Source organism: Cheilinus undulatus, linkage group 16, assembly GCF_018320785.1.
Source record: "Cheilinus undulatus linkage group 16, ASM1832078v1, whole genome shotgun sequence".
NCBI classification, from domain to species: domain Eukaryota; kingdom Metazoa; phylum Chordata; class Actinopteri; order Labriformes; family Labridae; genus Cheilinus; species Cheilinus undulatus.
The window spans coordinates 7,868,373-7,889,194 of NC_054880.1; the positions used below are offsets into that span (position 1 = coordinate 7,868,373).

The 20,822-nt window shown below is 37.7% G+C and overlaps 1 pseudogene; it reads right to left on the bottom strand.

The window, feature by feature from the left end:
- Nucleotides 1-1,794: 1,794 nt before the first annotated feature.
- The window catches only part of LOC121523165, a 32,247-nt pseudogene continuing 13,219 nt past the window's right edge, over nt 1,795-20,822 (bottom strand).

The following is a 20,822-nucleotide window of genomic DNA, read 5'->3' on the forward strand; positions in this document are numbered from 1 at the left end:
GGAGTGCAGTGAACACACTCAGAGCATGCTTGTGCTTGTGCAGAGAGATGTCAGGAGGACTTTCAGCAGCTGTTTTGTTTAGCTCTGTCAGCCGTGCTGCTTTATCAGTAGAGATGCACTGGAATGAACCTGGAATAGAGACGTCATGATCAGGCCTGCCCACAGTGTTGTCTGGACCCCTGAAACCCAGAGAACTGGCCCTCCTCAGTTGAGACTATTGATGATATCAGAACATATTTGTTGGATTAGTAGCACTGATGCTAGCTTCCTGGCTAGCAGTTACTTTGGACATCAAAGGTGTGTCAAGCTAATATTAGGTCCTGATGTTGGAATTATGTATTCATTCTCCTTTTAACTCATTATCCCATTTTTTCTTTCTTTTTTTTCCACCCATTTTGTCACTTTGTTTACTGCTTTTTGTCCATATTTTAATTGTTTTTCCCCCTTATTTTTGCTTCTTGTTGCCAATTCTTTGCCACCTTTTACAACTTTTTTGTCATTTTATTTGCCCATTTTTTGCTACTGCTTACCCAATAATGCCACTTTGTAGCTGCTTTTCACCAATTTGTGACACTTTTTAAGTCAAATCATACTTTCTTAATCCCTGAAGGGAAATTCACAGTTTACGCTCTATTGTTATACATGCTACACACACATAGGCTGAATTACATGCAAATACACAAACAGGATCCCCATGGACATGCACTGATGGAGAGATGTCAGAGTGATGGCCTTGCTGCTCTCATTGCGCTGCCGTGAGCTGTTGGGGGTTCAGTGCCTTGCTCAAGGGCACTTCAGGAAGTCAGGAAGGTCAGGAAGTGATCCTGCACCTTTCCAGCTACCAGGTCAAAGTCCAGATACACTCTGGATCAAAATCTTAAGAGCAGTTGAAAAACTGCAAGAATTTTCATTTTGCACTGTTGGATCTTAGGAAGGTTCTAAGTAGAGCTTCAAAATGCAAAAAGAAGAAATGGGAGTGAGACAAAAAGAAAACTGAGAAAGCAATTTACTGAAAACAACTATTAAACTGAAATAGGCTGTTCATCAGCTGATCAAAAGTTTAAGACCAGGGGGGTCTTCCAGTGATGTGGACCGAGTAGCAGCGTTCGGCGTGAGCTCCAACATTTTCAGTGCAAAAATCTTGACTTTTTACCTTTGATGCAGCCCAAGTTGGTGTTCAACATTAGTAGAGACTTATGTGACGTCCTTGAAGTATTTTTGGAGCAAGTCAAATGACAAAATGGCATCTACATCTGCTAAAAAGACCCAGCAGCAAACTCTTGTATAAATATATCAAAACAATAGTCCAACAAAAAAAAAAAAAAAAAAAATGGTAAGTAAAAGATCAATCCTAGTATATTCTTTATCTACAGCTTCTCTAAAACTGTAAGATGTTCCTTCCTTTTCAGAAAGCTCATTGTAATAACCATATTTTTATTTTTATAAAAATCTATTCCTTTAAGACAGGGGTGTCAAACTCAAGGCCTGGGGGCCAAATCCGGCCCATGGTACAGTTACCCCTAAGATCATTTCATAGTTTCATTACAACTGGCCCACCAGTATGAGGTCTGAAGATAAAAATGTATAAAAATGTAAATTTAAACTTGATGCCTAAAATAGCCTTTTAAAGTCATTAAAGGTAAAAGAAATACACAAAAAGTCAGGATTGTGGGAAAAGAAATTAATTTGTGTTTTTATTTCATTTTTCAATTTTAAATTTGAAGTCATATTTAGAACTTTAAAACTTAAAACTCATGATTTTGACTTTCTATCTCAGATATTTAGCCCATCGTTTTGAATTTTATTTCATTTTTTGACAATTTTATCTCCTAACTTTGACTTTAAGATTATCAATTTAAAACACAATCTTATACTTTAATCTTTAACTCAGCATTTGTATTTTATCTCAAGTTATGACCTTTAAAACTCATGATTTCTAATTTGATCACATTATGTTGACTTTTAAAGTCATAGTTTTGAACTTTATCTCTTATTTTGACCTTTCTGACACTCTATCTCAGATATTTGACTTTGAAAAACACTATTTTGACTTTAAATTCCATTTTGACCTTTTCAACTAATAAATTTGACATTTAACCCCATATTTTAAGCCTTTAAATGTTTATTTTGACTTTTTAAAATCACAAAATCAGGTTTTTTCATTACCTATGAAAATGAGTTTTCCAGGTTATAGTTAAACGTTGACTCTGTTAGGCCCTCAGGTTAGACCTTTATTTAGAATCCTGCTCCTGCTGTGACTGAGTTTGACACTGCTGTTTAAAGAGCATTGTTTTATCAGTAACCTGCTGGTGTCCAGCACAATAACATGTGTTTAATGTTTAACGTGAGGGGGAAATAAACAGGTGGGAATAAGACCGACCTTGAATAGAGGAGCTTTTATTTTGAGCTGTTGATGCCCTCTAGTGGAAATAGCTTATAATAATGTTAGCTCAAAAGACTGAGTAAAATAAAGTTATTAAGAACACTCACATGTTGTACAGTCACGGGGTTGTCATCTAAAATCTACCAAAAAAAACAAAAAACAAACAAAAAAAAAAACTTATTTCCAACATATTATTACATTATCTCTAAAGTTGGTGCTTCTACATGTGTTTTTGTTGTCTATTAGATCATTCCACTTCCTGAACTTGACTTTTATTTTGTAGGATTAATGCCTGAAGAAAAGTTTTACATGATTATAGCAGTGGTTGTGCTTTGATTTTATTTACTAATTGACTGTTCTTGGCAGCTGTGCTGACTCCTCATGTGTTGGAGCTTAGCTCTATCTCTGGTTTATCCTGTTCCTGTGTGGAGACAAGCAGCAAATAAGAGACATTTTACTCATACTGGTATCAACATTATAGACAGAGATAGACAGATTCATTTGTCTGCTAATTAACAATTTTCAGCATTAAGTTGTTTATACATTTTGACATGCACTAAATTGAGGTTGAAACCTTGAACTATCAAATTCAGCTTCAGTTAAAGTCAGTTTAAGCAGAAACATATGCAGCCTACTGTACTTTAAAGAGCTTACTGAATAATGAGTCAACATGCATCAGGTCATATATTGTAAACTGCTTTGTTTATATGTAAAGCCATCTAGATTATGATGTTATTAACACTTTAAATCAACAGTATTAGTAAAAATGTTCCCAAAGCAAATGTTCATCTATATGCTGATGACACTGTCATTTAGTGCTCTGTTCCTACACAGCACCAGGCTCTTTGTCGCCTGCAAGGAGCTTTTGATATTGTACAGGACACTCTTTGTACTTCACAGAGCATTTTTGATAGGATAATGATTAATCTAATTGGCCACTTTATTAGGTACACCTGTTCAATTGCTTCTTAACACAAATAGTTGATCAGCCAATTGCATGGCAGCATGTAATGCATTTAGGCATTTAGACATGGTCAAACAACTTTCTGAAGTCAAATCAGCATCAGAATAGAGAAGAAAGAAGATTTAAGTGGTTTTAAATGTGGCATGTTTGTTGGTGCTAGACAGGCTGGTTTCAGTATTTCAGAAACTGCTAATCTACTGGGATTTTCACGCACAACCATCTCTAGGATTTCCAGAGACTGATCCAAGAATGGGGAGATATCCAGTCAACGGATATTGATGAAAATGCCATGTTGATGTCAGAGGTCAGTGGAGAATGGGCAGACTGGTTTGAAGGCAACAGTAACAGTAACCACTCATTACAACCAAGGCATGCAGAAAGCCCTCTCTGTACGCACAACACGTTGAACCTTGAAGCTGATGGATTACAGCAGCAGAAGACCATACCTGGGGCCAATCCTGTCAGTTAAGAACAGGAAACTGAGGCTACAATTCATTGGGCCAAACCAACAGAAGATTGGAAAAGTGTTGCCTGGTCTGATGAGTCTTGACTTCAGCTGCAGCATTCAGAAGGTAGAGGCAGAATTTGTTGTAAACAACATGAAAGCATGGATCAATCCTGCCTAGTATCAGCAGTTCAGGCTGCTGCTGGTGGTGTTGGGGGGTGGGGGGTATTTTCTTGGCACACTTGGGTCCCTTGGGCCCAGCTGAGCATGGTCTAAACGCCACAGCCTACCTGAGCATTGTTGCTAACCATGCCCTTCCCTTTACAAACACAGTCATCTATCTTCTGATGGCTGCTTTAAGCAGGATAATGCACCATGTCACAGAACTTAAATCATCTCAAACTGGTTTCTTGAACATATGGACCAAAAGCTCTGAAGAATGCTCCCAACTCCTTGTTAAAACTATTCCATGAAGATTTAAAGCAGTTCTGAAGGCAAGAGGGGGTCCAACCTGGTACTAGCAAGGTGTATCTAATAAAGTGGCCAGTGAGTGTGTATATTATACATCAATCTAAATAAATAAATAATATACAGAAAGCATTCATCTGACTCAATACAGAATCACCTGCGTCTGCATCACAATACATTATGTATGTGATTATTTTCAACACAACTGCAGTAAACTTCCATTAATTTAAAACAAAACAACAGAACTTAAACTCTTTATTAAAGGGTGAACAGAGTTTCTGTGTAGCTCTGATTATGTTAAACATGTAGACTTTATGTTTACCAGGATTTCACTTACGTTGAACAGCCTGGAACCCTGAAATCAAAATGAGAAATCACAAAGTTAAAACTGATAAGCATCATGGTTTATGACAGGAGGACAAAACAAGGAATGTTGGCCTCATGATCACAAATCAACTTATTTATCAGAACAGAAAACATAAAGACTGACTGATTTTTGTCTTTAAACCAGAAGCTGCTAAAACGGATGTGTTCCTTACCATTTTTCTTTTTTCTCCACATGATGAATCCAGTGATGCAGACTGACAGGAGCAGCAGTCCTGGAACAACTCCAATAACAGGAAGCCAAGGAGGAGAACCTGGAACTGAAACAAAAGTTTCTTCAACCACCTGGACATTATTCACATTTCTGACCTGTACAGTTATAGCAGACACTGTTTTATACACTGTTATAACCTCTCAAACCTCATTGTGTGGTTCTGGTTTCCCCTAATGTACCTCCTAGATCTATTGTTGTAATTTTACTTTCTAAAATCACCACTTAAAAGGCTAAATTAATTAAATAATTAATTAACCAATTAATTAAATAATTAATAGCTGAAGAGAATTTATCAGAACCTACGATCTGGCTCACCCTCTTTTCCACGCTTTTGAAAAACTCTGCCTATCCTTTCCTGAGCCTTCAGGAGGTCTCCCTTTCTAAAAATGATGGTCTAAGTGAGTTTATGAGTTGGTATTCTAAAAGTCTATGTGTTGGGGTGAGTTAATGGAATAGACCTAGGAAAACATATCCATTAATGCATTTAATGAAATATAAATGTGGTGTTTAATGTGTAAAAATTTAGTTTCATAACCAGCGTTTCCACTAGACTTTTTTGTCCCTGGTCAAAATGACCGGCAGTCTTCAAGAATTCCGGCCATTTAGAACAACTACCTGACATTTGCTTTAACATTATTTTGCTGCATTAACAGCAGCAAAACGCATAAATCTGATATTCTGTGATACATCGATACATACAAGTCTGGGCTAAACGGGACTGAGGACACATTTTTATTTCCAGACCTGACCCAAAACCGGGACAGAAACCAAGCCGACAGTAAACCTGAGTAATAATTACCCTGTTATTACAGACACACAGTTAGACCTTAGAACCGACTACACAAAGACTTTCTCTTATTCATGTATTTATTTTTGTGTGTAAGTGGTTTAAAGTATCAAAATAAAGGCTGCACGCTTTTCCTTACACACGCAGTCAGTTACACATTATACGCCCATGCTTAACTCATCAACAACAACAGTTAGCTTCACATTAGCACCATTAGCCTGTTAGCACATTGGCTATCATAACTTTGCAGCTTATAACAGCTAAATACCATCCTCCACCAGCATCCAAACATAACTCCCCGGTGCTGTTAACTGGACACTGCGTTAGAACTCTACATTTCAAATGAAAAATGAAATACTGAGATATTAGTTGCTAATATCAGTCCTCATGATGATATCACTGTAGCATCTGCTAAACCAGCCATCCTGGTTTATTTGGACTAGTCCCAAAAAGACAAAAGCTCCACAGCAGTCCTCCTCTCATTAACGGCTTATCCAAGACTACTTCTGATAATTAGCCAGCGTAGGCCTCTCTCTCTCTGCTGCTGCATCGGTGTTTCAGCCGCTCAGCTCTACAGTTCCCTTCTTTTCAGCCTCTTCATTACTGGCAGCGATGACTAACTCAAAATCCCTCCATACCGCTGATGATATTAAGCCTTTGGTTAACCAGGAAAACCTAACTGAGACTAAAGTTCTATTTCATGAGAAAGCTCTGGTCAAACTTTCCCACTTTCCCTGCTTAGTCCCCAGGAATACTGAGCATGCACAGAGAGATAGGCTTGCTTTGATGTCACCATGCATACATAATTAGCCGTGTGCTTGCTGTCTGAGGAGATAAACAACCCCAGCATCGCAGGACAGTACATGTGGTAAGATCAGGCAACTCTTAGTTTATATTAACGCATTCTCACAATATATCTTCTAGGTTACACGATTGCAAGTATTCAGTATTTACTTATCTGGTCATTTGCATGTTTTCTGCCGGACATTTTGACCGGTTATATTTTTATCTGCCGGACTTCCGCCCTTTTTACCGGCCAATGACTGGTAATTGGCTAACGGAAACTCAGTTCTTAACTCTTCTCTTTCTCCTTTCAGACATGCTTTCCAAATCAAACTAGTTTATTTCGGCCTGACACCAATATTTCTCTGTTTGTCTAGAGACAGTCTACACCAGAAGTAGTCAACTTTATTCTATCCAAGAGCCACAACCCAAAACCACGGATGTGACGTAGATTCATAGATATTCATCAATCGATTCGTAGTTGTAATGAAATGAAATAATTATTTGGTGGATTATTGTGTAGTTAAACAGGATGCAGTAGGCTACATAAAAATGTCTGTATAGTTTCAGAAGAAATATGTCACTGATAATGAGCATATATGTTCTTTTTATTCATGTAAGTTCAACCTGGCATTTTAAAATATCTACATTTATTGTAGTTCTGTGGCTCTGTTTAACTTAAAAAAGCGTTCTATTTTTTTTCCACTCATTATTAATGCTTTTGGCTAAAGGGGGAGGGGCCACATACTGGTCTTTGCCCTGGGCCTCCAAATGACTGAAACCGGCCCTGTGTCATACCTGCAGCTCTCCAGAAACATCGTTTCATCCTGCCTCATTTTGGAGCTTTGGTTTTATGTAAGATGAAATAAAACACCCATGTTTTGACAAGTTTCACTAGATATAATCTCAATATGGGATCCATTTGTGTTAGAGGTGTTGATGATGATTCATACTGCAATGATCATAAAATAGAAGTGACTGAAGAAAACTGATTTGTTGGTAATGTCACAGCTGACCAGATTTAACCCTGATACCAGTCTTACCATTGCTTCTGATCACTAATTTATCCAGTCTGGTGATGAATTCCTCCTTCACACCAGAGAGCTGAAACACACACCCGTACCTCCTCCGGTCTTCAGGTTTCACAGATGAAACGTCCAGCTCAACACTCATCTGGAAGGTTTCATCATGGTTGGGGAGGATCTCTCCGTGGTCCATGCCCTCATAAAGCTCCTCTCCATCTTTCCTCCAGAACATCACAGCTCTGTCAGGGTAGAAACCTGTGGCGAAGCAGCTGACTGGAGAGGAGGGAGACTTCTGGAGGAGAGACACTGAGGCACGGACTGGACGAGGGAAACAGAAAAAGAAAAGCTTACTCAAAGAAACAATAATGTCTGTGTTTTTATAGTTTCATCTTCTTTGGCTATAGTTCATCATCTCTGACAGACATAAAATGCATCTGTACATCTGGTTGTATAACTGTACCTCTTCTCTGCAGAGAGCTGCTTCCATACTGTAAATACTTTTTCAGCAAGCTGGGGCACATGTAGATGAAGTGGTTTTTATTGTGTTGTAATCTAGCTTTTTCTGCATCCCATCTGGCTTTAGTCATGAACGCCTTAGGGTTTGGAGCAATCCACGTCAGTGTCTCCATGTCCATTGCTATGAAGTCTTCTCCATCATAACCATACTGGTTAAAACCAGCAGTCTCTCAGTCTCATCATCCCACTCACAGCCACTCATCTTCTGTAGAATGTGCACACCTGAGAGAGACAGAGGGACAGGGAAAGTGGCATTCCCACACATGTGGCTACAGATGAGAGGACATGTTAAAGAGACACACTGATCCATAGACCCTTGTGTTTGGAAATGTTGACACAGATATCAAATGACCAGTAAAGACTGCCCCATGACAAAGACACTCATGAGATCCTGACACAGTGCACAAGTCCCCAAACTTTAGAAAAGATTGAGAAAGGAAACCAGGAGTCAAGAGCCCAACAACTCTTGTTGATAGGCATTCCAAGATACAACTGAGTTTGTCATGGTAGACTAAAGTGACTTCCTTATCTGTCGATGGAAAGCCTCACTGTCTGCAAGCTGTAGCAAGAGTCCAGCATTCCTCTGAAAAGATTCATCAAAAAAGTTTAAAACATAAATGTGGAATATTTTTGTAATTTATTTAATTTTTGAAATGAGCCATTATGGTTGTTAAAGGCTTATGTGTCACATTTGTTTTACGTTTGACACTTTTTCAGTTTTTCCCATCTAAGACACAGGGACCATAGTAACAGAACCTGGCACTTAAAGGGTCACATTTCTTGTAAATTATGGTTATTTGATTATTATGAGTTCACAGGGAGTTGGTTTAAAAGATTAACCAAAACAGTTTTACAAAATATGACTGTATAATACTTTGATAGCCCCATTTTGGTCATTAAGGACTTATGTGTCACATTTATTTTACATTTGACCTGCATCAAATATGATTTAAAAAAAAAAAAAAAAACAATCGACATGTACCAGGCTCTGATGACCAGGAAGAAATAAAGTCTACTTTGAATGTTTTATATTGAAAATAACTATTTTTTCACTTTTTCCCATCTAAAACACAGGGGCCACGGTGACAGAACCTGGCACTTTAAGGGTTACATTTCCTTGAAAGTTATGATTATTCAATTTTCATGAGTAGAGGGGGAGTTGGTCAAAAAAACATTAACATTTTTCAAAAATATGAATGTATAATACTTTAATAGTCTCACTTATGAAACGAGCCATTTTGGTCGTTAAGGGCTCTTAAGTAAAATTCGTAGGGGCTCCAAAGGCAAACAAGCAAGTGTGAAAAAGCACAGCTCTGAGAAATCACATGCATTTCCTCTCAGCAAAGTAATTTAAAACCACAAGCTTACATTGTAACCTTAGTTCTCAGAGTGATATGAACAGGAATCGACCAAACTGGGGACACTTCTTTGTGACACACCACCATGTGGCCTATGTAGGGTATAAAAGGCCCAGGTGAAGATGATTTCACTGATTTACAATGACTGGAACACTGATTATGAGTATCTCAGTTTATCTGGGATGAGATTGTGTATGTCTCGTGACATCCAGTCAGAAACTGAGGGGGCAAGATTGTTGAGGTTATTTGATCTAATGAAAAATACAGCGGCATATCGTCGGCATAAGTGGTTTCACAACCCAACTGAAGCAGTCACACAAAGGTAACAGAAAAGGCAAGTAGGTTTGACTTGTCTGTAGCCATTTATCTCCCTCTAGAGTACACACAGTATGCATGTAGACACAACTCTGACACTGGCAGTCACACCATGCTACCTATCGAACTGATCACAGGGCACTTGGTAATGAACATTAAGAACTGCTAATGAATATAAACGTACATACAGTACCTCCACTTTCGTTTAAGCGCTGCATGATGTTTTCAATGTAACCTCTGAAGGAGTACTGATGTCTCAAGCACCTTTCAGAATACCACTCCAGGTGGTCTGGATTGTCTCTGATGAGTTCTCTTGTCCAGTCATATTTAGATTTTGCTGTCTTTATTTGGCTGTCACAGTATCCAATCTCAACTCCATCAACCTTCACAATAGCCACAAACTCTGGAAAGTCTGGGAGTCCATAAGATGTTGTAAGGAAATATTCCAGGGAGTGTTTCACTGCAAGAGAGAGATAACTTTTAGTTTTTAAGTTTCATTGTGCATTATTTTACAGGCACAGACAGACAATCCTATCTTCTGTCTGTCTGTGGATGGATGGATACAAAAAGCCAAAGCCAAAAAGATGCCCTTTTCAAGGCACATTACCAGTTTATATTATCATAAAAACTGTGCAAAACATTACCCAAAAAGAAAAGTAATTGGCCCAATGTTCTGCAACCAATCAAATATCAATATAATTGCATACCAAGACTGAAGTATTTAACTAACCAATGTTATCTCATAACAGGTGCAATGATTGTACATGGATCTGCTACTCAGCTGAGTGATCATCGCTGCTCTGTTCATGGTAAAATATAAAATGGTCAGGGTGAACCCTCACTGTGGCTTGGTTTTTGCTCTGATATCATTGTCAGCTGTGAGGCTTTCTGTAGAGAGGTGTGTGCCTTTCTAAATCATGTCCAATCATTTTAATTTACCACAGGAGGACTCCAATCTAAATATATTCAAATATAAAAAGTATTTTAAATATGAAAAATATCTTCAATATGAAATATCTTGAAATATAAAAATATCTCAAATTAAAAAATGTCAGTAGTATAATCATTTTATTGATAAATAAATATCTTCATCCTAAATATTATAATTTCTTAAATATAAAAATATTGTACACTGAGAAATATCTTGAAATTTAAAAAATATCTTAAAAAATATCTTAAATAAAAAACTTAAAATAAAATATACAATAAAAACTTTAATCTAAAAATATCTCAAATGTAAAAAATATATCTTGAATATAAAAATATCTTAAATATAAAAATATCTTGAATATATAAATTATCTTACATATAAAACATCTTCAATATAATAATTTTCTTTAATATTAAAATATCTTAAATGTAAAAAAATATTTTAATTATGAAAATATCTTAAATAGAATATTATTAATATATTAAAATATTTTGAACTTATAAAAAACTATATTTATTATATTGCAATGTAATGACCAAGAATACTGGAGCAGGATGGTTTTTAACAGTTTACAGTATTATTTATCAACAGTTGTAGCACAAATGAGCTCTTGATAGCAGTGCAATAACTGGCTGACATTATAATGTCACAGTAGAAAAAAACTAAACCATGCAATTAAAGGAAAGCTGTGCTGACTGGTTGTGTTGGTCCTGAGGAGGATTGGGTAGGTGTGGCAATGATTGGACTAAGTTCCCTGGTTTCTGGAATGTTAATACTCAGAGACAAGCACACACCAGTTAATAAAATCATTCACCTCAGGGCTGTTACTGGTGTCCTGTTTATTTAGTACAAGTGACACAATCACTGAATCATCAGCAGACGTAACGGTATGTCTGCTCTTTGACTCCTGCACTCATGTGTGTATAAAGCAGATGGGTGGTGTAAGGACGAAGCCCTGAGGGAGACTGGTGAAATATTAAAGCACATTTGATAAAACACCTTTGACCCTGACCCGCTGAGATCTAAGACAGTTTAGTTAGCTAAACTACTTATCTGAGCAGATACGTTCCAGAAGTTTAGCCTCTCCATGAGTGAAGGTATAAGTCAATTGCAATCTTTATTTTAAAAGGAAACAGAGCACAAGATCAAATGGAGCTCAAAAGTGAAAGTGAAAATAGAAATGACAGTTTGCATGAGAACAGAATGTTCTATATGCTTCACTGGCATGAACATAACAAGGAAAATACTGTCCACCTATCATGTAACACTAGGATACAATAATATTAAATAAAATTAATCAATTAAATTAATAATATTAAATTGTAAATTACTCATGAGCTGATAATTCAAGCACTGAGAAGACAGGACATAGGGATTTGTGATTTTACCTGCACATGAACAATGACAGAGAAGGAGCAAAGCAAAGAAAGTCTTCATTTTGTTGTTATGAGTCATCTCATGTTTGAAGAGCTGCTGTGAACTAATCCGACGAGTTCTACTTTTTTGCAGTGTGCCAATGGGTGTGTTCATTCTTTACTACTTCCTCAAACAGAGACATTCCTGTGTCACAACAACATACCCTTGTAAAACGGTGCCACCCGCAAAATAGTCCCCATCAAACATGATGCACTCAGTCTAAAAAGGCTTTGATAATCTCCTTTCTGTTATTTATTTATTTCATCTGAGTGCTTTAGAGCAGCTTTCAACAACTTAAACAGAACTTAAACCTCAGATAAACAGCCACCACTTGATGACTACACACCTTCTTGTTTCTGCCTTTCTCAAAGTCTGACTCCATGTATTCATGTTTTTTTTCCTTTTATCAGAATAATATGTCAGAGGGAGAATACACAGATGTACTCGTTTGATGCAAGACAAGAAACATACATCCATTTTCTTGACCCTATGTTTGAGTCTGCCAGATAAAGGTGATTCAAATGTGTTCAGTTTAAATAACCTACTTATTTTACAAGACAATTTAAATAAAAAAAACACAAAATAAAGCTGACATCAACAATAAATCTTCATTTATCATTTCATATTGTTGAAAATCCACATCTAATCTTTCTGTGTAGTGCTTAAAAAAAGGACAATTTTATGATGCAAAAGTGGAAATTCAATGGGCATTGAAATATAAAAAAATTATCTTATTTTGAACAAAGTGAACAAAAGGGGTTTTACCCCGAACAGATATAAAAGAAAGGATAATTCTCCAGTCATCCTAAAGACATAACAGTAAGTAGTGTACAAACCCTAGTTCCAAAACAGTTGGGACATTGTGTCAAATATGAATAAAATAGAAGTCAGTGCTTTTGTCCACTGCAAAAGTGATCTGTCTAGATTTAAGAAAAAAAAGAAGGGAAAAAAAAACCTTGATTCCAGTCTGTGTCTTCTCAAATCAAGTGAAATTATCGGCCAGTGCAGTGAGATAATTTGACTTGATAAGATTTCTTGAAAGAAGCAGAAAATGCTGGTTTTAAGATGAGATTGCTTTAAACTTGAGCTTCCTGCTGCCTGAAAATAAGTGAAATACACTCAATATGAGCAAATATATTTCTAATATTTCGATCTAATGAGAATGTTTTTGGTGGTGGGAGGAACTTGGAGTACCCAGAGAGAACCCACACATGTACGGGGAGAACATGCAAACTCCACACAGAAAGGCCCTGACTGGGTAGTGAACCAGGGACCTTCTTGCTGTGAGGCAACAGCGTTAACCCCTGCACCACTGTGCAGCCCCAGTCTAAATCCATGTTAAAACTAAACCATAAAACTTAAAACCAGTCCATATTTTTAGACCACACATTTAATGTTCCTACTGAAATCACAACCAGTATGGCAAGTATGATAACTGTCACCATTTATTAAACTCTCAGCACAATCAACAATGAGTCAGGATTGCTGCACATTCTCAAATAAGTTTGACAACATTTAAGACCTTTTTATGGCTCAAACAAAGACATTTTAACATAACTTCTGAACCGCAGAGCAAATGGCAATCATCATACAAAAATATGTCTTAATTCCAAAGGAAGAAAAGACAATCCAAAAGAAAAAAGGAAAAATACAAATTAAAATGATGCTCTGTTATCTTTCAACCATCTCAGTTCTACATCAACATTTTCAATTGAAGTATCTTTCAGACTTCACACCTCTGTAAAGTAAAAATTAGACCTAAGATCAACCCGGTGAGTGATTTAAACAAATAATAGAAAAACATGGAATAGCAAGCAAGCGAGGTGGAGTACACCATAGAGTAGTTGATGCTTTTTCTGTGATTCTTAAACCAAGCAGCTTGAGTTTGTTACTGAATCTTAAAACAAGATCTATTTTGATGAGACTGAGCTTATTTTAAGAGTTATTTACTCAGTCCAAGGACTTCCTGACTAATTAAAAAAAAAAAGATCATGCTTGATTTAAGATTATACTTTAACGTTAAACACTTAAAGTAAGACATTAACTTTTAGAACAAGATAAATTATCTAACACTTCTTAATCTAAGTTTTTAAATCTTGGTAAGCACCAAATAATTAGCAGTATCCAGCCGATGTTAAACTGAGTAAAGCATAAATACAAACTATCTAATTTTCAAACTTATAGACTGGTAGAGTTGTATTAATGCTCCAAAAACCTGTTAGCAGGTAACAGGTGATAGTACCATGATTGGGAGCACTCCTGAATGGCTCAGCTGTTCACAATCAACAACAAAGTGAGGTTCTCCACTTTGTGATAGACTGTGTGTACAAATAGTCCAACAACATTCCTCAACACAAAGCTGCCATTTTTCGTGGTGCTGTCTGACATTACCATAATATATACCACACATCATATATTGCTGGAAAGCACAGATTCTCAGCTCTCTGTCAGTGTTGGAATTTTTTAGATTGAGCAAACTTTCGAGGAGTTACAATGTTGAGAATCTGTGTAGCGGACTAGCGATACTTCTGTTGTTTTGCTATGAATACCCACGTCATATGGTTGTGAGTACCTTAATGAACCATATATTTGCTCATGCCTACAATTCTCAGCTTCAGGGTTGCCAGGTCTGTGTGACAAAACCAGCCCAGTGACCGATAAAACTAGCCCAAAAACAAGCCCAATGCTGAAATTCAAAATAACACAGTTAAAACCTCTTCCATACTGCATATATTGCTTTTTTCCTCTAATGTTTGATACTTTTAGCTAAAGGGGGAGGGTCCCCATGTTTTTTCTTTGCCCTGGGCCTCCAAATGGCTTAAACCACCCCGCCTCACACCTGCAGCTCCCCTCACAAATCGTTCTGCCAGTTGCTTTCATTTTTCTGTTTCTGCCCTTTTGACATTATTTATCATTAGTACGTTTAAGATAAAATAAAACACCCACGTTTGGACAAGTTTTACTCAATTTTACATTATTTTAATACGTGATCCGTGTGTGTTTGGCTCGTTGATGATGATGCGCATCACAAAAGTCATCATCAAATACGAGTATGGGAGAGCATCAGCAGGAAATGACTGAAGAAATGTGTTAAAACGAGAGCATTAGAAGCTTCAACACAAGACAGCACTCCTTTATGAAGCTATTATGGACTTACTGAAGAGATGCACCGTTAGCGGATGCCCTCTGCGCTCTTTTTTATGCACATTCCTCCGTCCTGGGCGCACCCGACGGTAATAATAACCAAGTTTTCATTTGAATTTGGCAGTTAAAGTCTGTCTTCTTTGTGTGGACTTAGATTTATTGATATTACTTAATGTAGTCTTTAGGCTACTGCTGACAGTTTTCACCTTTATAGAGGATTTCGGGAGAATTTTATTTTGTAAAGTAAGCCTTATAAGAGCCACGATTCAAATGAAAGCATCCGCGTGCTCGAGGGAGCGCACACTGGAGCGCCTATAGTGTGTGTGTGTGGGGCGAGAGGAGGGGAGGTGAAGGAGCAGAGGGGCGCCTAATCAGAGACGTACCTCTGTTATTGATCATATGGTTTACACATGTACAAACAGCTGTTAAATACAGAAAATGCCGACTCGAAATAATTTCATCGCCATCGCTTTGGCGCTCCTATGCGCCACATATAGTGCATACCCACTTTTTGCGCCACTAACAAGACAAAAAATGGGTCTGCTCAACCCGCGGACAACAAAATCTACCTGCGGCACTACCTTAAAAGTTGCCCAATTCCGCGGACCTGGCAACACTGCTCAGCCTTCCAACACCATTGGAATTTTTCTGATCAGACAAACTTTGACAGAGTTATGGTAATAATACTACGACATTTAAAAGACAATGCCAGCGCTGGGTCCGTAGGTAAAGGATTAATAACATTATTCTGACTATTAATTTTATGACCTTTTCCACTACTAAATGTGACATTTATCTCATATTTTGACCTGTTCATCATTCTTAATCCTTTTGACCTTTCAGCTCCTTACTTTGACTTTTAGACTCACAATCTGTATTGACATTCTTGCACATACTTTTTCATTAATCTCATATTTTTATCTCTTAAACATGCAATGTCAAGCCTTTAGATGTTAAAACTTTTTTTTAAATCTCAACCTCATTTTTTCTCATTACCAGTGAAAATGAGTTGACAGTTTATGGTTAAACGTTGTCTCTGTTAGGCCCTCAGGTTAGACCTTAATTTAGAATCCTGCTCCTGCTGTGATTGAGTTTGACATCGCTGCTTTAAGAGCAGCGTTTTATCAGTAACCTGTTGAGGTCTAGCACAATAACACACCTGTTAGCTGTTTAATGTGAGGGGGAAATGAACAGGTGAACATAAGACCGAACTCAAACAGAGGAACTTTGATGTAGATTTGTTAACGCTCTCTAGTGGAAATACTTCACAATAACGGAGCTCAAAAGGCTAAGTACAATAAAAGTGTTTAGGAAAACTTACATATTGTATGGTTGTGTGTGTTGTCATCTAGAATTTACCCTAAACCCTAAAAAAAGGAATTTCCAAAATTCAACATTTTATTACACTGTCTCTAAAGATGGTGCTTCTATTTGTGTTTTTTGGTGTCATCTCAGATCATTCCACTCCCTGAATTTGAATTTGAATTTTTCTATTATCTGAGTAGTATTAATGTCTGAAGAAAAGTTTTATGTGATTATAGCAGTGGTTATGTTTAGACTTTATTTACTAAATGACTGTCTTTGACAGCTGTGCTGACTTCTCATGTGTTAGAGCTTAGCTCTGTCTCTGGTTTATCCTGTTCCCCTGCGGAGACAAGCAGCAATAAAGAGGCATTTTATGATCATCATTATACACATAGATACACATGTTCATTTGCCTGCTAATTAACAATTATCAGCCTTAAGTTGTTTATACATTTTGACATGCAAATTTGAGGTTGAAACCTTAAACTTCTATCAAATTCAGCTTCAGTTTTAAGCAGAAACATATGCAGCCTACTGCACTTTAAAGAGCTTATTGAATACTGAGTCAACATGCATCATTTATTGTAAACAGCTTTGTTTAAATGTAAAGTCATCTAGATTATGATGTCAGAGATGTGATGGATGCAGAGATTGTGGCTGCAGCATTAGTTAGATCTTAAAATGGTCAGAATCACAAGAATCAGAGCTTTATAGTGATGTATAGCATGATTCTTAAACACAGCAGTTTTGTAAATTATTCTAATAATGTGGAATAAAGAAACTGCTGGTCCAGGGAGGACAATGAGCATCCATCTGCATAAATACAGCCGCATCTGGATCAATGCATTGTGGAAATGATTATTTTCAACACAATTGCAGTAAACTCCCATTAATTTAGAACAGAAACAACAGAAGTTGAACTCTTTATTAAAGGGTGAACAGAGTTTCTGGGTAGCTCTGATTATGTTACTCATGTAGACTTCATATTGAACAGGATATCACTTACGTTGAACAGCCTGGAACCCTGAAATTAAAATGAGAAATCACAAAGTTAAAACTGACTAACATCATGATTTATGTTAGGAAGACAAAACAAGGAATGTTGGCCTCATGATCACTAATCAACTTATTTATTAGAACAGAAAACATAAAGACTGAGACAGATTATTGTCTTTAAACCAGAAGCTGCTAGAAAGGATCCCTCACCATTTTTCTTTTTTCTCCACATGATGAATCCAGCGATGGAGACTGACAGGAGCAGCAGTCCTGGAAAAACTCCAATAACAACAGGAAACCAAGGAGGAGAACCTGGAACTAAATCAGAAGTTTCATCAAACATTGTGAGTTTATTCACATTTATGACCTGTACAGTTATAATAGATTTATTAGTTTAAGCTTTGAGATGCTTCTAAGAGATGATAAATCATGGTTGGGTAATTTCTGTGTTACTGTGACTCTGTTCACTTAGAAGAGATGCTTTCTCTTTTTTTATTAATTAATTATTAATGCTTTTAGCCAAAGGGGGAGGGGCCTCATGCTGGTCTTTGCCCTGGGCCTCCAAATCAATCGATCAATCAATCAATCAATCAATCAAACTTTATTTGTATAGCACTTTTCATACATTGAAATGCAGTACAAAGTGCTTTACACGCAACAGAAAATTAAAAGACACCAAATGACTGACACCAGCCCTGTGTCACACCTGCAGCTCTCCCAGAAACATGGCTGCACCCTGCCTCATTATAGCTTTAGATTTATGTAGGGTCAAATAAAACACCCATGTTTTATTTTAATTAAAAATCAGTGTGTAATAAAAATTACACACTGTATACATCAGACTTCAAATACAGCACTGAGTCCTGCCACATCCAGAAATACTCAGATGACACTGCTATCGTGGCATGTATCAGAAATGGACAAGTAGCCGAATACAGGGATCTGATAAGTGCCTTCAGTGACTGGAGTCACAAAAACTGCCTCCTGCTCAACACCTCAAAGACAAAGGAAATGATCATAGATTTCCGCAGATCCAAACCCCCTCTTCAGCCAGAGAACACTTGTGGCGTGGACATCGAGGTGGTGACATTGTATAAATATTTAGGTGTATGCCTGGATAATAAGTTGGACTGGTCTAAAAACGTAGACTTCATCTACAAAAAGGGACAGAGCCGCCTCTTTTGCCTGAGAAGACTTTGATCAATAGACATCTGCAGTTAAATGCTGCAGATGTTTTATCAGTCTGTGGTGGCAAGTGTTCTGTTTTATGCTGCAGTCTGCTGGGGAGGCAGTGTAAAACACAAGGATGCAAGGAGTCGAACAAACTGGTGAAAAAAGCTGGCTCTGTGGTGGGAATCAAGCTGAAGTCATTGGAGGATGAGGTGGAGAGACGCACAATGAAGAAGATGGAGGCCATTCTGAGGAACATGGATCATCCACTTCATATCTCCCTAAATGACCAAAGAAGCAACGGTGGTGGATGGCTCCTCTTTCTTCGCTGCAGGACAGAAAGATTTAGAAAATCTTTCATACCATCAGCGATTAGACTTTATAATTCTACCATAAACAGATGAGAGAGACTCCAGACAATTGAATTTCCCTTCTGGGATAAATAAAGTTATTGTATTGTATTGTATTGTATTGTTTGGACAAGTTTCACTAGATGTTATCTCAATAAGTGATCCGTGTGTGTTAGAGTCATTGATGATGATGATGCGTATCGCAATGACCATAAATCTGAAGCATCAGAGAACTGAAGAAAACTGTTAAAAGAGACGCACCACCAGTGGACACCTTCTGCTCTCTTTCTCTTATGTACATTCCTCTGTCATGCATACACCCGACAGAAATAATGAACAGATTTAAAAACAAAACTTTTTATTTACATTTGGCACTAAAGAGCCACATGTGGATTGAGAGCCGTGGGTTGAGTATCACTGCTCTACACATTAAGCAGAGACTAACACAGTGATGTGGTACATTCCTTAATTAATGTTAGGGGGGCTCAGGAACATTTTAGGGTGGTTGAACCCCCCCCCCCCAAAAGGGCCCAACGACATCCATGATGTAGCCTTAGTGACATTTGGATTCAAAAGGTCTTATAAGAAAATACAAGGCCTTTGAATCCAAGTGATGGCAGTGGCCATGTCTACAATGCTATCTCCAACTTTCCATCAATCAAGACAAAGGAGAAGAGATGGAGCTTTGAGAGCCTTAAGCTGCTTGGCAAACAGCCCACCTGTCAGGTAGCTCTGCCAACTCAGACCTCTAAGAGCCATCATCAAAGAGCAGTTTTTACAAAAACACAAGGAGCTTTAAAAGCCAAAAATGTTTTTTAACCAGTCTGTAAACACATGCAGCCTATTTCGGCTTTAAAGATAGGCAATTAACTTGGGAGCTAAATGGGTATCCTAGGATTTGGCATCACCATTGATAATTTACAAATTGGGTTTTTTTTTTTTTTTGCATGTCTGCATTGGCTCCTTCAGCACCATATACTGTTGCTTGGTGACATCAGAAAATCTCTGTCCAGTGATTGGCTAAGCTCTATTTGTTGGTAATGCCACATCTGACCAGATTTAACCCTCATACAAGACTTACTGTTGTTGCTTCTGATCAATGATTGGTCCAGTCTGGTGACGATGTCCTCCTTCACTCCAGAGAGCTGAAACACACACTCGTACTTCTCCCAGTTTTCTGGTTTCACTGATGAAATGTTCAGGTCCACACTCATCTGGAAGGTGTCATCATTGTTTGGGAGGATCTCTCCATGGTTCACGCCCTCATAAAGCTCCTCTCCATCTTTCCTCCAGAACATCACAGCTCTGTCAGGGTAGAAACCTGTGGCGAAGCAGCTGACTGGAGAGGAGGGAGACTTCTGGAGGAGAGACACTGAGGGAAGCACTGAAGGAGGGAATCATGCATGAGTTTGCATAAATTATTTTTCTTTTGACTCATCTTGAGTAGCAAAATGCATTTGTACATCTGTCTGTGTAATTCACCTTTTTGCAGAGCGCTGCTTCCATACTGTAAATACTTCTTCAGCCATTTGGGGCATATGTGCTTGAAGAGGTCTTTATTGATTTGTAATCTAGCCTTGTCAGCATCCCATCTGAGTTTGGTCATAAATGCCTTAGGGTTCGGAGCAACCCATGTCAGTGTCTCCATGTCCAATGCCAAGAAGTCTTCCCCGTCATAGCCATACTGGTTATAACCAACAATCTCTCCAGTCTCTTCATCCCACTCACAGCCACTCATCTTCTGTAGAATGTGCACACCTGAGAGACAGAGGGACAGGGAAAGTGAAATTCCAACACTGATGAAAATTTGCACACTTTGGGCCTAACAAATTACAAAAATGTGAGAAATCAAACAAACAGGCATGCTT